General features: G+C 31.2%; 1 protein-coding gene and 1 long non-coding RNA gene across 6 annotated transcripts in view; one reads left to right on the top strand and one right to left on the bottom strand.

Annotated features, from left to right (window-relative positions):
- The window catches only part of MRP (Multidrug-Resistance like Protein 1), a 79,564-nt gene that overhangs the window by 52,213 nt on the left and 10,373 nt on the right, over nt 1-16,978 (bottom strand). The gene's annotated exons all lie outside the window — the stretch shown is intronic.
- On the top strand, nt 14,519-16,179 carry LOC147078548 (uncharacterized). Its single transcript, XR_015072181.1, has 3 exons — nt 14,519-14,594; nt 14,943-15,148; nt 15,573-16,179. It is a non-coding gene; the product is annotated as an uncharacterized LOC147078548 (long non-coding RNA).

The raw sequence follows: 16,978 nt of genomic DNA, 5'->3' as shown, positions 1-16,978 counted from the left end.
AATCTTCGGTCACTTAACACCATATCGTGGATTTTATTGATCATTTCTGGTGTAGTCACCTCTACAAGACGTCCTGAGCGTGGTTCATCCTTTGTTGATGTACGACCACGTTTAAATTCATTTAACCAGTTATAAATAGTTGCAAGTGAAGGAGCAGATATGCTGTGAACTAAATCCAACTCATTTTTTATTTCCTTTGCTGTTAACCCTTTTATATTAAAATGTTTAATAACAGCTCTAAACTCAATTTTCTCCATTTTTGTAAACAAGCAAATTTTTTTTTTAAATGTACGAAAATAAAAAACAACAACCCGACCAATCTGATTGAAACTTCGCAGCATACTGAATCGGTAGTGCCGCTGCATGAAAACAAACCGCTTACAGTACTAGTCGCACCACCTGTCGGCTTTTCTAAGGACTTATTGACCCACCCTCGTATCATTCTGCACAATACTAATCATACTGATTTACCAACAACTATGAGTTTGAGGTTTTATCTCAAAGACGGCAATGAAAGTAAGCAGAATCAAGAATGAAGTTGATACTATTGTGAAAAGAAATTCTACTAAGTAAATGCTATTTCAATTAGTGAATTAAATTTTTCTTATAATTTTAGTATTATTTGTTATAACTTAGGAAAAAAAATTATGAGTAAAGAATGATGTATGTATCTTTTCTATAAAACACAGTTTGTCCGGAATTTAAATGCTCTAGAGCAGTGGTTCCCAAAGTTGACTGGGCTCCGACCATCTAACAAAAATTTCCAATCTTGGGACCCACCTATTAGCTGTCTTAGAGAAAAGACGGCATAAATATTGGTAATGACTCAGATTCCCTAGTGGCGAGTCGTGGAACTACTTAATGCTGTCTTATTTGTTATAATTGAAATAAAAAAAATATTTTTAAAAGTGTTACCAATATGAATGAAAGACTGTTGAAATAAGAAACACAACTTAAATAAAAAATATTACTTAAATACCTATACCTGCAAGGTTTTTTTACAAAGTTATTTCAATGGGAAGGATGTATTTGTTTCTTATTTTTCTTCATTACAGTTTTAGCATCAACTTCAACTTTAGTTACTTTTAATCGCAGTGAGTTTGATATACCTATCCAATTTATTTCGGTATTTAATAGCCGAAAATCCGACCTCACATAGATATGAGGTAGTAAAGAGGAGGAGGACTTTCATAGCTTCATCGAACAGGCAAGGATAATTATCGGCAACTGAGAGCCATAATTTCGTAACGTATCTTCTGATAAATCAATGAGTTCTTCACTTGCTTTTGTTGACATACTAGTTGGTAAGTCGTCTTGAAATCCGTAACTGTGTTGCCATCTGTAGTGCATTGGCAAATCAAATTATTATTTTATTATCACAATATTTTCCGTAACTTAAGTTTATTTCAATTTTTAGGAATTATAAATAGCTGAATGAAATATCAAATGTATCACTTCCTATTTTTTTAAATTCATGTATACAGTGGCGAGGGCCCACTGAATATTCGCTCGCGACCCACTGGTGGGTCGCGACCCATAGTTTGGGAAACCATGCTCTAGAGTGCTGAATTTTTTATAGAAATTTTCTTAACTAAACCACAGATCAATTCAAGAAAAATTGAATGAATTGGAGTTTTAATTTACAATATATGAACATTTGAAGGTTCCCATATATTATCATGTGCCGACTGTACCTAGTCGAAATAATGGAACGGTATCAAATAAAAAAATTGAATTTATGGACGTAAAGATTGTCTATGCCAAAAGCTGAAAGATTATCTTCGGGGTAGAACGGTAAAATGTACATAAACACCATGGAGAACCCTCAAGCGAAGCTGGGTACAAATGCTGGTATTACATGATCATAAAAAATTATGTAGCATGCGTGCATCATATTTGATTGATTTAAAAGTTGTCGATTATGAAGTATACCATTATTTTCATTGCCAATAATGGAAGTAAAATATATTATTACTACGGCATTGACAGTGAATCAGAATGCAACACATTTGACAATAGTTGAAACTAAACTTTAACAATTTACCTCTATGAGGGTTTTAATCGATATTTATGTTTGCATTTATAAAACCATCCTGCGTGCTCATTTCGTATAGTTTTAGATTGAATGCAAATAATATTTTGACATTATATAAAACTAACTAAATAATATGAATCCTATGCGGAAGATAGTTAAGTAAAATAATAAATAACATGTGATTTTTAGTGAGTATTATGCGAGACATTATTACAAATGGTTAGAATCCTGGGTCTGGTAAATACACATAATATTGTTTTTCAATTTCTGGAGTCAGAGTATGGACCCAATAGGTTGGGCAAGTGGCTAATATCCATTTCTCGTAAAAACAAAAATCTGTTATTACAAACCTCCACTCTGTGGAGGCCCATAATATGATCTTATTAGGATCAGACATGGTAAAATGAAAAGCTTTGGTGATGGGGTTCATTTCAATGTACCTATGGATATTTGAACAAATTATAATTTAAATGGGTAGTTTTAATTGAATTTTGAATATTTCAGATGTCAATTGAGCATATAAAAAAACATAAAACTGGAAATTAAATGTGCTAAAATAAATCAGGACGGTAGAAACTACACACAAATAACGGGAAAATTTAAATTCCGATCATGTAAAATCGGGGTTCCAACGTAGTTATAAATTATAGTGAAACAATAAAATTTTGACAATGCTCAGCAAATTACGTAGGGTAAAAGCGATTATTGTTACCGTTGCTATTTGCTCAACTGCAATTACATGAAGCCTATTGCATCGCTTTCTCTTGCTAGGTGCCAGTCTGATTATGTTGTATTTTCTGTCAAAACTATCCAATTTCACGCTAATGTGGTGTTTATAATACTTTTAAATTATTTGAATAAATGCACGCATCGCGGATTCTGTATCCCTGGGATTTAGAATACTAATTGAATTGCAAGTATTGTAGCAATTATGTTGGTTAAAGCATGCGTACAAAAATGTCAAACTGATTTCAATCGTTTGAATAGCATAATGAGATATTTTTAATACTGTGTTTGTAGATAATCGGTACACAATGCAATTTTGCTATGTCGGAAACGAGTAAACGACGTTTGATAATATAGTTACTTGATTCCTGTTAACAGAATTTATTTGACATTTGTCACTCATCGTGCATCATGTATTATGTGCACCTGAAAATTAGCCACATAATACATAAGCCCACTTATTTACGTAAGTATGATTATGTAGAGGGCCCTCATACAATATTAACATTCTTTCAAAGTATCGGAAGCTTAAAAAATATTCCCATCACATTTAAAATTATAAAAAAGTATGCATTTTCAAGTCAATTAAAACTCATAGTTAATAAGGGATGATCTTTAGTGTGTGTTTAGGGCAGGGGTGGCGAACCTTTTGCATACCATGCGCCAATTTTTTTCACAGACGAGAGCGCCATACAACTCAAGCACCTTTTCTACCTTCTTGCGTTCACGGTTGGGGTTGGAAAATAGGGATAGGAATTCGCTTAGGGTAGGAAAAGGAATAACTCAATCATGCAATTAAATTAATTAATTTATGCCAGTTCAAAAAACACACGTTTATTGGAGCACCAATCTACCCCGCTGATGGTGTTACAGCTGCCGGAGAGTCTCATTTGGATTTCGCTAGTCTTTAAATGTTTGGTGTTAAATTTGTTACCGAGAGCAACAGAGAATTCTTCAAATTTGAATAAGTAATTCGCGACCTTGTTTTGCTTTTAATCAGCACTCAGGTGTTGGAAATATGAAGATGGATTCAGTTTATGGCGCCTACTGTAGAAGAATAAGTAGGCGCAAAGATTCAATGCGCCGCTTGAAATCATCCAATGCGCTACGGTTTGGCCACCATTGGTTTAGGGTGTGGTGAATATATGATATAAAAATGTTTGTGGTATTAATTAGTTTTTAATTGAAGTACTACTGGTAAACTGTATTAACATAGTGTCAACTCTTGAGCAAATATTTTGAATTAATCAATACGTTATAAATGTCAATATCAATGAGTTCCAACGTAAACATTTTATTTTTGATTAGTCATATTATATGTGTAGATATTTTAATTCAGTTTTAATATAGAAACAGTACATTTTAGGATTTAATCATGGCTACAGGATAAAAACCTGTCATAATTTTATTATATTGATCAAAATTATACCCTACTATGAATATTATAATAACAGAGATAACATCATAATAGTATACCAATACGACACGGTTTTATAAATAATCTTTTGAAAGGATTGAGTATTTCATTGATGGTAATTCATATACTTTTTAATAAAAAGAATCTCGATTTTTTTTGAAATAGTGTTATACATACAAAATTTACATACGCATGGATTTACTGCTGGCAGTACGAATTGTCACAATCATAAAAAGAAAATGTAAGCACTTATTGTCGTGCGAGTTGCAAGACTGCATGGATCGATAAAAAAAGTTTAACAGGTTCACACAAACTATACCGCGCAACACACAAAACATGCACGCAACAACAACAAACGCATCTTGCTGACACTTGAAAAATGAGATCGGTAATCAGTATTTTTATATGTAAATAGTTATTGTTGCAATATTTTAATTTATACGCTACCTATTGCTTGCAGTAAATACAGGTACAGTATAGGCGCTATTAGATCTTTATTTATTTACCTATGTTATTTTGTATGATTTGTTGATATTGTTTGTTTGTCTATGGTAGATTTAATAGTGATCACAGAAGAAGTTGATTTGAAAAGTTGGTCACCTTTAATTATTGATTGTGTTTTGTTTTATTCATAACATCGGTTAAACGTACATGTGTCATTATTACATACTCCACGTTGAAAAATAGATCATTAATAACTATGTTAACCTCCCATTTAATTGAACCTTTTACATTTTAAATGTTATTGAATGATAATATTTTGTATCAATTTCAGGTATTTAATATATTTGTCATGACAAGTGCTAATAAATAACGTTCCACAAATGTGGAACTACATCCAATTGCAGAAAGTTCGATGCGTATTATAGAAAGAGTTAATGTCTTTGTTCAAATACAGAGCAGAGCTGATCTTTCATGTCTAATGAATATGGTTACGCAACAATGTCCAATATAATAATAGCCGATCAATTCGCTATAAAGTACAACTTTTCAACTAACAATGCAGCAGGAAGTATGTACAGTGAACAGCATAATTGTAGCTAAGTATTTTAAATGTACTCTTATACAGAAATTACTTCATAGAGATGAGAGTGACTGTTTACTGATTAGAATCACATCATAACTGTGTAAAACGATAGTCAATAATTCAAGTTCTATTAAATTATTATACATATTTAGTGAATATACAGTACTTTGTATTATTGAAATGGGAGTTTTTTTTGACAACGCACTGAGAATACGAAGAGGGGAGCGAAAAATCATTTGAAACAATTACTTTCACTAAAATCTCAGTAGGTTGGCTTTCAGTGGCTTGTGGTGATTTTTGAGATTGGGCATGCTGTTTATTATAAGAATATTATGTTATTGCTGGATAAGATTATAGTGGAATCACTTAACCTTGAAATTGAGCAGATTGTGATCTCTTCTACTGCACACGAATTACATAGGGTAATTTTAATTATTGTTACCATTATTATTTTCTGACTTCTTTTACATGAAGCCTATTGCATCGCTTTCTCTCTCTCAGCGTCGCTCTACTGACGTCATATTTTCTGTCAAAACTATCGAACTTCATGCTTATGTGGTATGTTTATAATACATAATTTTATAAATTTTGAGCTGGTGTATCGCACAGCGGTGGTTGAACGTTGCGTCAACGCGACAGATTTTATTCATGTCTCGTCAGTATTGGACAACATACAATATTTATAAAAATGTGAATGTTTTTATATTGTATCGACATGAATGTATTGGAATAATTCAGGGGTCCACGACATCCACAACATCTAGCACCTAGAGACAGACAACTATAGCTTGAGGCACATGCGGCAGTTTAAAGAATAATAGCTTGCAATACTCATATCGCGACACTAAAACCGAGGTTACACCTCGAGCAGATGTCGCTCTATATCATCACAGCACACCTACTGTTGGTTTATTTTGTTGTTTTCCATTTCTCAAGTAATTCTCTGACGCTATGGAGTACTATTTATTTACAATTTATTTAGAATTATTATGAATTATATCTAATCTGATAAGATAAAAAACAAAATTACGATTGTGTAAAAGATAGAGCTTATCTTAAGATGTGGAAGAAACCCATTATTGAAATGGCATTATAGAGCGACAAACTATTATAATTATATATAACAGCATGATGTCAACATTAAACCAAATGAAATTCAGATATTTAACAAATTAAGATTTAGGCTTTTTTATAGGTACTTAACACAAAGTATGGTTAAATCTGTGATTTACATAAAATTTTATATAAAATTCAAATTAATATCGAATTTATAAATATTAATTATAAAAAATACCTATACAAGAAATTTTAATCAATAAAATGATTACAACCTAACCTTTATACATCCAACTACGGAAACATGTTTTACGAATGGCATTGAAATAAACACCTTATTCAGAGTCAACATAAGTATTATATTTACAGGAGTACCTAAATAACCCATTACATAATTCGTGAAGGTCAGATATTATAATATTATGTGATTAAAATTATTTATCTAGGCAGCCTCAAAAAAAAAGATGATCTTTGTTTGATTGAGGAGAATTGTAATTGAATGAACAGCATTGGCCATGGCAGAGAAAATTTCGATAAAAAAATAAACAGCACAATACAACTTTATTACTAATGAACACATGACATGGCAAAATGGTGAGTAATGCCACATCAAAATATTATCTTGTTTCAGTACAAGAATAATAAAATTATAAATGTTATATTCTGCTGTGTCCATACAAATATTTATATTGTGAAAGATGTCTTGATACTGGATCAGTTAAGAGTTTAATTGATATGAACTTAAATAATATGAAATGTAACATGTCGTGAAGACGGGGACACATGCAATAGAATTATTACAAAGTTAGAATAGGTATAAGTGATTACTTATAAATTGAAAATATTTTTCATAATATTGTCATGATTAAAATTAGTTTCTGCCATTTTTCACAAGTAAAATATTATCATTTTGATAATTGAAACAAACATTGGTATACATTGATGTATTTATTAATTTCAGTAGGTAAATAAATGCTTACCTTTTGCCTGATAAATGTCAATATCACATAATACTAGCAAATAATATACAATGCTCCCATGTGAGACCTATTTGCTAAATAATTGCAATTAATGACTTTTATCTGTGATAATATTATGACAACTAACTTAACAATGTTCATCAATCCTTCATTAAATAATATTTGTATTTTCGGTAAAAGATACTGCAATATTAGGCTAATCACTTATAAGCTAAACACCGATTAAGTGGCTTCACGGCAGTGAATTCTACGATTATGTTTCCAATTTATTCAATCGAACTTACTCATCATTAAGTGTTTCTGAAAACTTTCTCTGTCGCACTCAGATTGCAGTTTCTTACTGGGTTTCATTTAAAACTTACTTGCTTGCACTTAAAACGGAACATCGACACATAGAGTACTAATTTTATTAGTGAATTACTTAATTATTATTTTTTTTATTATTTTAACTTGTTATCATATTCTATTATTTATATTTTTTGTTGATAACAATACTGTTTTTTTCTGTAAAAAAACTGGAATTTTTACTTCATTTTGAATTACCTATATTCTAATTTACTAAGATAACACCAAAAAAAACCAAGTAACAACTGTCAAAATAATAATTATTAAAAAGAAATTTCCTGCTTCAAATGATAATTTCTTAAAAACAATCAGCCAAAAGCCTCGTGGTGATAAATTTTGACATTTACAAGAATGTATATTAACAGAATAATACAACTAAATCATAAACATGCAGCGCCGGCGCGGGGTTATTTGGTGCCCTAGGCAATGTGTTTATTTGCGTGCCCCCTTTTTAACAAATTGTCTCATTTTTTTCGAAATAATAAAAAAAACATTTAGGGATCATTAGACATATTATAATAGACACTTATTAATAAAATAATTTTAGTCTCTTCCAAAAATTTTGATTTAATAAATTATTATAAAACACGCACTTTAATTATTATAAACTCTTTATTTTTCAGTTTCAAATATACAGTTTAATTTAAATAAAAAAAGGATTTGTAACCAAATAATAAACAAAAATGCTAAAACTACGTTCACCACTTGCCACTGGTACAAGTGTTATTGATATTCTTAGAGCTACAAAAACATTTGGTACACAATCTTCAATATTTTGTTCCACTATAAAGAGCAGTACTTCTGGTGGTGGCATAGATTTTGAAAGTCTTCAAGCTACTGCTTGAAGCTTATTGCATAGAGCGTTAGCATCAATATTTTTGTTAGCAGTATGGGTCAAAGCTTTTTCTAAATTTTTGCAGTCGACAAGTATATCTGCAGGTGGCTTTATTATATTATATATGTCATACAGGAAGCCAAATAAAATATTATGTTGCTCCAATTGTTTGAACCTCTCCTCGATAGATTGCATAGCCATGTCTAAAACTGGATAGTAGAAACCTATTTCGTATTGCTGTTTAGGTTCTTGGGGTGCCTCGTCTTCTGCTTCATATTGAAAGTGCCGTTTCTGTCTTCTCCTTCGAACATGTTTTGTGTCAAATTTTGGTTCGGTTTCTAGCATCTTTGCAATCTTAGCAGCATCAATTAAAACTTGTTCATAACTTTCATCACTCCTGCATCTTAGTAAATATTTTTTAGTTAGCTCTAATTGACTTCAAGCAGAATATATATCAGTATCATTTCCTTGTAATATTTACTTCTAAAAGAATAGTGTTCCATGCGACAATTGACACCATACATTTAAAATCGCAAATTACATCAGCAAGGGAGGGCCATTTCCAGAGAAATAATTATATATTTGTTGAAATATATTCATATAAATTGCTGAGATAAAAACGTATACGGTCTCTTTTTATCTTGGATTAGCTTAGACTGCACCGCCTACCTGGAAATGTCGCAGTTTTAACAAAAACGGTCGATAGAAAATAAAAATTTTGATTAGCGATCGGAATGTTTTCCGAATCTCGCGGCGAGAGGCTGAGTTTCAGGCCCAGAACCGCCTTGTAAACGTTTTTAAGTAATTAGACTAAACAATACACAGCTGTGTGACAAAACCCCGAGGTTTGTATCATTTGTACCATTTGTATCTGGCTGTATCGTTCGTATACCTGAAGCTGGCCATGGAACGACACCAGATTCCGAATCCGATCACTACTTATGATACATAATCACAACCGATAAAAACATAAAAATTAAATAAAACGTATTAAGTATTTAAAATTATTAAAATATGGAAATTAATTTTAGTTCTCCATTTATGTGCCCCCTTATGTCTTGTGCCCTAGGCGGTTGCCTAGTTCGCCTATATGGACGCGCCGGCCCTGTAAACATGCATAAGTGACGTATTTTAAAAGTGTACAATTTAAAAACCTACAACAATGATTTAACAAATGATTTGAAGAACACCCAAGGACTGAGAAAACGACCGGTGATTAGTTTAATTGAATTTGAAAAATAATTATTTTTGCTTAGGAAGACTTAGTTTTCATAAAATATTATAGACTGATGCAAAATAAATTATTTTACATCTGTCTATAATAATTATTACTATTTATGATATAATGACTGTATTATATCATAGCAACAAAAAAAGAAGCCATTACATAAGTAGGTAAGAATAATATAATCCTCTTTGATAAAATAGTCAAAAAGTATTAAAAGCAGAACAAAAGACATAAAAATAAAGAATGAAAAAAAAAACCTAGCAAAAGGTAAAAAGGTGTCAGAAATTTTAACTTCAATAGACTATTACGTTACAGAGAAAACTGGTTAACTAGATTCCTTAACCTTGAATGTTTTTAATTAAAATTTATAAATAAAATAGTAAAACTGGTTTTTTCAATAAGTACCTCGCCTTTATTTACCAATTTGAAATGCACTTCGCGAAATTTTCCAGTTTTCCGTGTAGGTTTAAAAAATATTTAACATTGTAGCAATATAAATACGCACCTACGATTGAAGATGTTTGCGTTTGAAGGTGAAACCAATGCAAGATTGTAGACAATAAAACTAAATTGGGGGATTAGTCCGACGATGGCCGAGCGGCTTATGATGTCGTGGTCCCAGGTTTGAATCCTGGGTCTGGCAAATACAGATATATATTGGTATTCAATTTGTGTTTGGAGTCAGAGTATGGACCTAATAGGTTAAGCAAGTGGCTAACATCCATTTCTCGTAAAAACAAAAATCTGTTAATACAAACTATGCAGAGGTCCATACGATCTTATTAGGATCAAACATGGTCAAAAAAAACAACTAAATTGACTCATATATAATATACTAGTACTTGAGTTAATAGATATACAGAATGCAGAAATACACTGTTTGTGAGATCTAGGTACACGCCCTCACCTCACCATTCTACCGCTGACAACTGACCACTATAAATAGCTACTTGTGACAGATTGTTGTAAGAAAAACGAGTTTGGCAAATGAACCATAAAACATTCACGCATAAATGAGAAAAAGGATATTTTACACAGAAATATTGGCGTTCCCATTAAAAATCTTTTAGCTATCATAAAGAGTAGTGATTTTAGATGTATCGCCTTTTTCCTGTCGCACATAGATTAAATTCTGAACAAGTGCAGATGCAATTTCTTCTAGTGTGCAGCAATTAGGAAGGCCGAATGTGATTATTGTTACAGTTGCTATTGCTTGACTGTACTTAAATCATAAGAGGTATTCTCATATTTTTGTAAAGGGGATGTTTTATCATTTGGTCAAAACTTTGGCAACATTTTTGGAAAATCGTGTCTTGTCTTTCCATGGAATTAACAATGTTTAAAATGCATTGACATTATCAATTTACACTTTCATGCATTGCACACAGCGATGAAAGAACAGGACAGTATTACACAACAGTTGCAATTGTTGTGCAATTCTTGTAAAATACAACACAGCAGGTCATACGACCCGATGACAGTAGAGTGAGACAGTATTGCAGGAGTAGAATCAAGAACAATCACATAAACACCCAGGTTTTGGGAAAATCACACACATGTATTGTGACTTAACCGGGATCGAATCCGGAGCCTCCAGATAAGAATCCAGCACCTTACGCACTGGGCTATGAAGGCAACTAACAACCAATTATCGTTATTTGTGTAGTTTTAATTGTTACTATAAATGCTATAAATTTCATTTATAATTATTTGTAATGATAATAACATTGTTATAGTATTAATAATACACATTAGCCTAGATATGGAAGGTAAAGTATGTAATGGAACTTGTTGATGCCAAAATATTTTTTATGACGTGTAATGTTAACAATGACATGTTGTTACAGCTAACAAGAGCAAACATTGAATTCTCTCTACTGTTTTGCAATTAGCATTATTTGCACCTATTCCGTATAATTAGTATTTGGTATGATGCTAGTTCATCATGTTGATATCAATCACATATTATATATTCATCGTTTTGGAAGGATATTCCTTTAATATACTTGTCAAAATAAGTCATGTCCATTCATTGTAGAACAGTAAAATATTTAAAATGAATCATACATGATGCTTTCAATTTGAATCGTTATGAAGAGTATAAATATTGAACAATCTGCAGAATTATCAATCATACCAAAAGATAGTCGACAAATCATATCACTAGATATATAACTAAATTAATACCATTTATTTTTCAAGTTTCACATCTTTGACTGATCTATGACTGACTGACTATCTTGGCGGTACCGATTCTAGAGTTTGCTGGCCAGAATAATGTTTTCAGTGAACCTGTGCTTCTTTATTATCTTCCCTAGAATTATTAGCCGGAGGTGTCGGTTCCTATTGTTTCATGTGATATAATATCTGAAATATTGAAGTTTTGTTTGGTTGATCGAATTAAGTTAATTTTCCTAATTATTTGTTAGTTAAGGTTCAAATATATTATGATGCACGTCGCGTACTATCATGTGATGTCACTACGGGAAAAAAGTGTGTTATATCGTTTTTCTTGGTGGCACATTTTGAACGTTGAAACCTTAAACGAGCACTGTCAGTTAGCAAAATCTGCCGAAATCACCAGAACAACAATGAGGTCACCCCATGTTGTACCCTACTACATCGACACCTGCATGACTCAATGAAAGTTTTTTATTATTTTCTACATGCCAACACATTTGTGATTCATGTTAAAATCGCGTGTTTTTTTTTTAGCGGTTGGCACAATGTATTTTCTATAAGAATGTTGACTCTTATCTATGGTCTGCAGCTCGGGTTCTGTTCAAAATATTATCTATGGATGCAATATCGCAAGTAATTTTAACATACGCACACGTAGAAACTGTTAAAATTAATTGATATTAGCATGAAGAATGAATAATAATTCAAAATACTAATAAATTAGAGTTGGCACTCTCCATCATTGAATTTAGGTATAGAGATAGTGATCGTTCAAAATATTCTGCAGAATGACAAAACCATAGACTGAATTTGTCGCCGTGACAGCATGACAGTACACGACGTGCATCATAATGTAATGGAATCATTACTCACATAGTATTATAATTACCAGAATATTTAAATGCCCATTTCCACAGGTATTTCCCAACACTTAGGTAACATAATATAACCATTTTACTATTATGACAAGAAGTCAAGTGTCAAATAAAGATTTTATCTTTTAAATGTCCAACAATGTGCAGTTGAGACATTGTTATCTAATTGGATGTATCTTTATCATTACAATGCATTTTTATATGAGAGGCAATCTTCATTGCTTGCATGAAGGCTCTATCTATTTAATTTATATCTACATTTACTAAGTACTTAATAAAATTGTCTATTGGTTTCTATTTGTTAATTTATAACTCAAAAACTATTAAACCAATATTAATGATTTTTCGATACTTAGGTAGTAGTGGTGGAGTGGTGAGGTCAGATGGCATACTTGCCTAATAGCCTTTGTCATTTTGCACACAGAAAATCTTCCACTGTAGTAAATAAATGTTACAGAACGAATGAATGACAGATGAAGCACAAACAGATATAAGTCTAGTACAGATTGAGAACATCTGTGGGTATATGAACAATGCATGGGCATTTGTATCGAAACATATTAAATGGTCTTAAATGTTTCATGAACATCTTAGATATGTATAATTTTCGGAGAGTTTGTATACAATATTAATATGTACATCAAACTGATGTACAGTAGACTCCCGATTATCCGGGCTAATGGCGAGAAGAGGCGGCACGGATTAACGAAAAACACGGATAATCCGAACTATGGTTTTTCTTTTTAAAATACTACGTATTATACATTTCTAAAGCAGACTATTATTTTAACATGTTTAATACTCATTATATATTAAGAAAGCCTGTGATTTTAGTTTGTTTGCAGGAATCTTTTAATGATTTTCCAATATCAATTTTCCTAAGAGCTATTATAAAGTTATATGTATTCGAATTCCCATTGGTCAATGCACTCGAATAAAGTGTTAACAGTAGTCAGTGCCGTATTATGACTAATGTGATTGATAATTTTTTCTTTCTCACTTTTAGCCTCATTCTCTTTCTCTTCTGGTTGAATGAGATTGGAAATAATATCCGCATCACTCATTATTTGAGAACATAAATCACAATATGAATCATATTCTAACCACTCTTCTTTATCAACATTTTCAAAGCCATGTAAATTTGCCATTAGCTCACATATTTCAGATACTATTTTACTTGTCTCAGGCTCGATAGAATCCAAAAATTCACTTTCTACATTTGGTAGAATTTTCGTCCATGATCGAATGAGTGTTATTGGCTTTATTTTGTACCAAGATTAAGTTACTCCATGTATCGCATACAATATCCATCTATTCATCCATGCTCCTTTCTGGTTGTAATAATCAACAGTAAGATTTCTTATACCCGTTCCCTTAAGGGCACACATGCTTACCTAGAGTTTCTGTTTTTTCATTTAAAGTTGAACTATGACATTGAATACTAGGTATGATTTTTAAAGTGAAAGTGATATTATGTTACATCTCTTTTACGCATGCTAATATGATTAAAAAGTTTTTCTTTCTCTTTCTGTCACATTCGAATTTGATTACCAAAGTTTAAACATTTACTATGCGTATTAGCTGACGTGCTTCGTCGTTTACAAATTATAACATGAATTTAAAAAATATATGTATTTATAATATTAAATATATTTTATAATGTACACAGATTTTTTTAACAACTATATTATATATACTTTTATTTATTTGTCGCATATTCAAAATGTTCTTGCTATATTAAAATCTTTTTTTTAGCCGGCCAAGTAAATCCGTATTTTTGGCCATAGACTAATAGAAAAAACTCTCTGCTGTCAGATTATGTTGATAGCAAATTGCAAGATACCTAACGAAGGAATTGTGTTTTATATCAGGAATAAGAAACACTATCTGTAAGTACAATATTATGTTATTTATTACTGTAGTAGTATTCTGTGTGTTTTGCATATATTATTCAAGTGTTAATTTATTGTTTTCTTAGTCTACATTAGTTGCGTGGTTAGTTTAGAGGTTATTGCGAGAATGCCTGTGATTTCATATTTATTTGTTTGATATAATCTAAGGCGTTCTAGTTGTTATTAAACATGTTACCTACCTGATTACTTTATTTTAGTTAATCAATCTTTTTTGATGCTTTGTATTATCACTAATCCGTTTTAATTACCATTCTTCAAACAGTCGCACACTATAAAAGATTAAAAATCACACTATTAACAGTTCATATGTTATGTTTTTTGCAGATGGAGAAAATGTCTACCGAGATCTTTGCTTGTCGACGGTTTCATATGAATAAGATGGAATGAAATAAATCTTTTAATTAATAATGAAATAAATCCGACTTTCGGCGTACGATCCGAACATGGCGTGATTCATATAATATTATTTATGACGTAGACCATCAAGCATATATACCCATTTTATAGATTTAATAGTACAATTACAAAAGGTAAATATAAAGTGACTAATGTTTGTAACCTATAGCTATGTCTATCTCGCATACATATTTAAAAAATAAAACAATTTTATAATTACATTTTTGCACTAAATTTATTATCGATAATGATATAAAAGTTGCTAAATTGATTCATAATATTCTAAAATATAATATAATTTTGCATATCAGTTACTTGTATCATATCAGGTATGTCATTTGGTAGAGCTTACTCTCCAAGTCTTTTCTTTTTCATCCTCAATATCACTTTGATATTAGAAACATTGTCTTTCTAACACCATTTCAAAGACTTTAAGTTTTCTAGATGCTGTATATTAATTCTTCTCTTCGGCTATATCTGCATCTTAGTTGCAGCATATGGATACAATGCGGCGCCTCCAAGAATCTCTGTCACTCTAGTTTTTTTGCATCGTTCCAGGTCATACTAGCAGCCCGTAACTCCGCCAGATATGCTATATAGATAGTATTTAGCGGCCATCCAGGACGCCGGAATCCGGTTGGCTTGAAGAACAGGCAAACCAGATTGGGATTCTCTTCAGGCACTCGCAGCACGTGGCCGGGCCAGGTACAAAGTTGCGTATTCACTCTCAACGTGATGCGAGGCTATTTGGTGCGTTCTTTTATCTCCCGTTACTTCTAAAATTACCGCACACCCAGTATCCGTCGTAAACATCTGTTCTCGAAGCTCAGTATACGGTTGCTCGGAGCCTTTGTAAGGTGCCATGACATAAAAACTAGTAAGATATTTAAAATAGCTGCTAGAATGAATACATTGTTGAAAGGAAATGAAAACTGATAATATGATATATCAATTAATTTGTCCATCTGAAGTTGTAGATATCAGTTAATAATTATGTGTTATACCAGTAATTAAATGCTGACTTCAAATGAAAATTGACTATTAAATATTGAAATAATATATTACCAGTTTTGATTTTTTTAAGTACTATACTATATCCATGGTTCATATTACAATGTCATAGTAAAACTTAGAAGAATAAAATATGTCGTAAGACGAAATCAATCTTGGGGTTTCAATATAAGTTAAATAAATAGTACACAGCTAATTTGTTATTACTTTGAATACATGCCATGTCTTTACATCAATAAAAAACAGAAAAACAATTTAATAATGTATAAATATTTATATAAGACTTAACAACGTCTAGTTAGACATCTAGTTAGACACGATGACCTCCATTTAATTTCCTCTTATTTTAAAATTCACCAAGATATATCCTAATAAGTAGGTAAGTATATTACATTTGTACATATAATAAGTAAATCAAGTACTTAACATAAATAATTATACTGTAAAATTAAATTACAATTGAAGCAGTATATATGGACCCCACAGAGTAATTAACAATATAATAATTTATATAATTATATCGGGTATATACTATATTGACACATTTTAATGAAGTCTATTTTTCTTGGTACCTACGTTCAATGATAAATGTTGTTTTATATTGTAACATAAACAATGGTAATATGCATTGATCTTTCTGATTTTTAAACTGTGATATCTATTTTATATATCTATTGATTTCTATGTGTATTATTGATACATTATTTATTTCAAATACAATAATTTCAAAACTAACAGTAAATAATATATAGAAAGCGTCATGTTGTTTAGTTGGAACATCTACTAGGAAATTCCATCCAATCCAAATTCAATTTTTACCAGGTGGGTACTTGTAGGTCAGTTATTTTTGGAATAAAATGAATCCCTTAAAAAATATGAAATAAGAATAGAATGATAAATATTTGTGAAAATTTACCAAATCAACATGTTTAACGTGAATATTTTCACACTAA

The sequence above is a fragment of the Rhyacophila brunnea genome, unplaced genomic scaffold, assembly GCF_057557595.1.
Source record: "Rhyacophila brunnea isolate RB1 unplaced genomic scaffold, BYU_Rbru_1.0 scaffold_11, whole genome shotgun sequence".
In the NCBI taxonomy this organism is placed as follows: domain Eukaryota; kingdom Metazoa; phylum Arthropoda; class Insecta; order Trichoptera; family Rhyacophilidae; genus Rhyacophila; species Rhyacophila brunnea.
The sequence above is the reverse complement of the archived record's forward strand: the minus strand, read 5'-3'. Positions and strand labels throughout refer to the sequence as shown.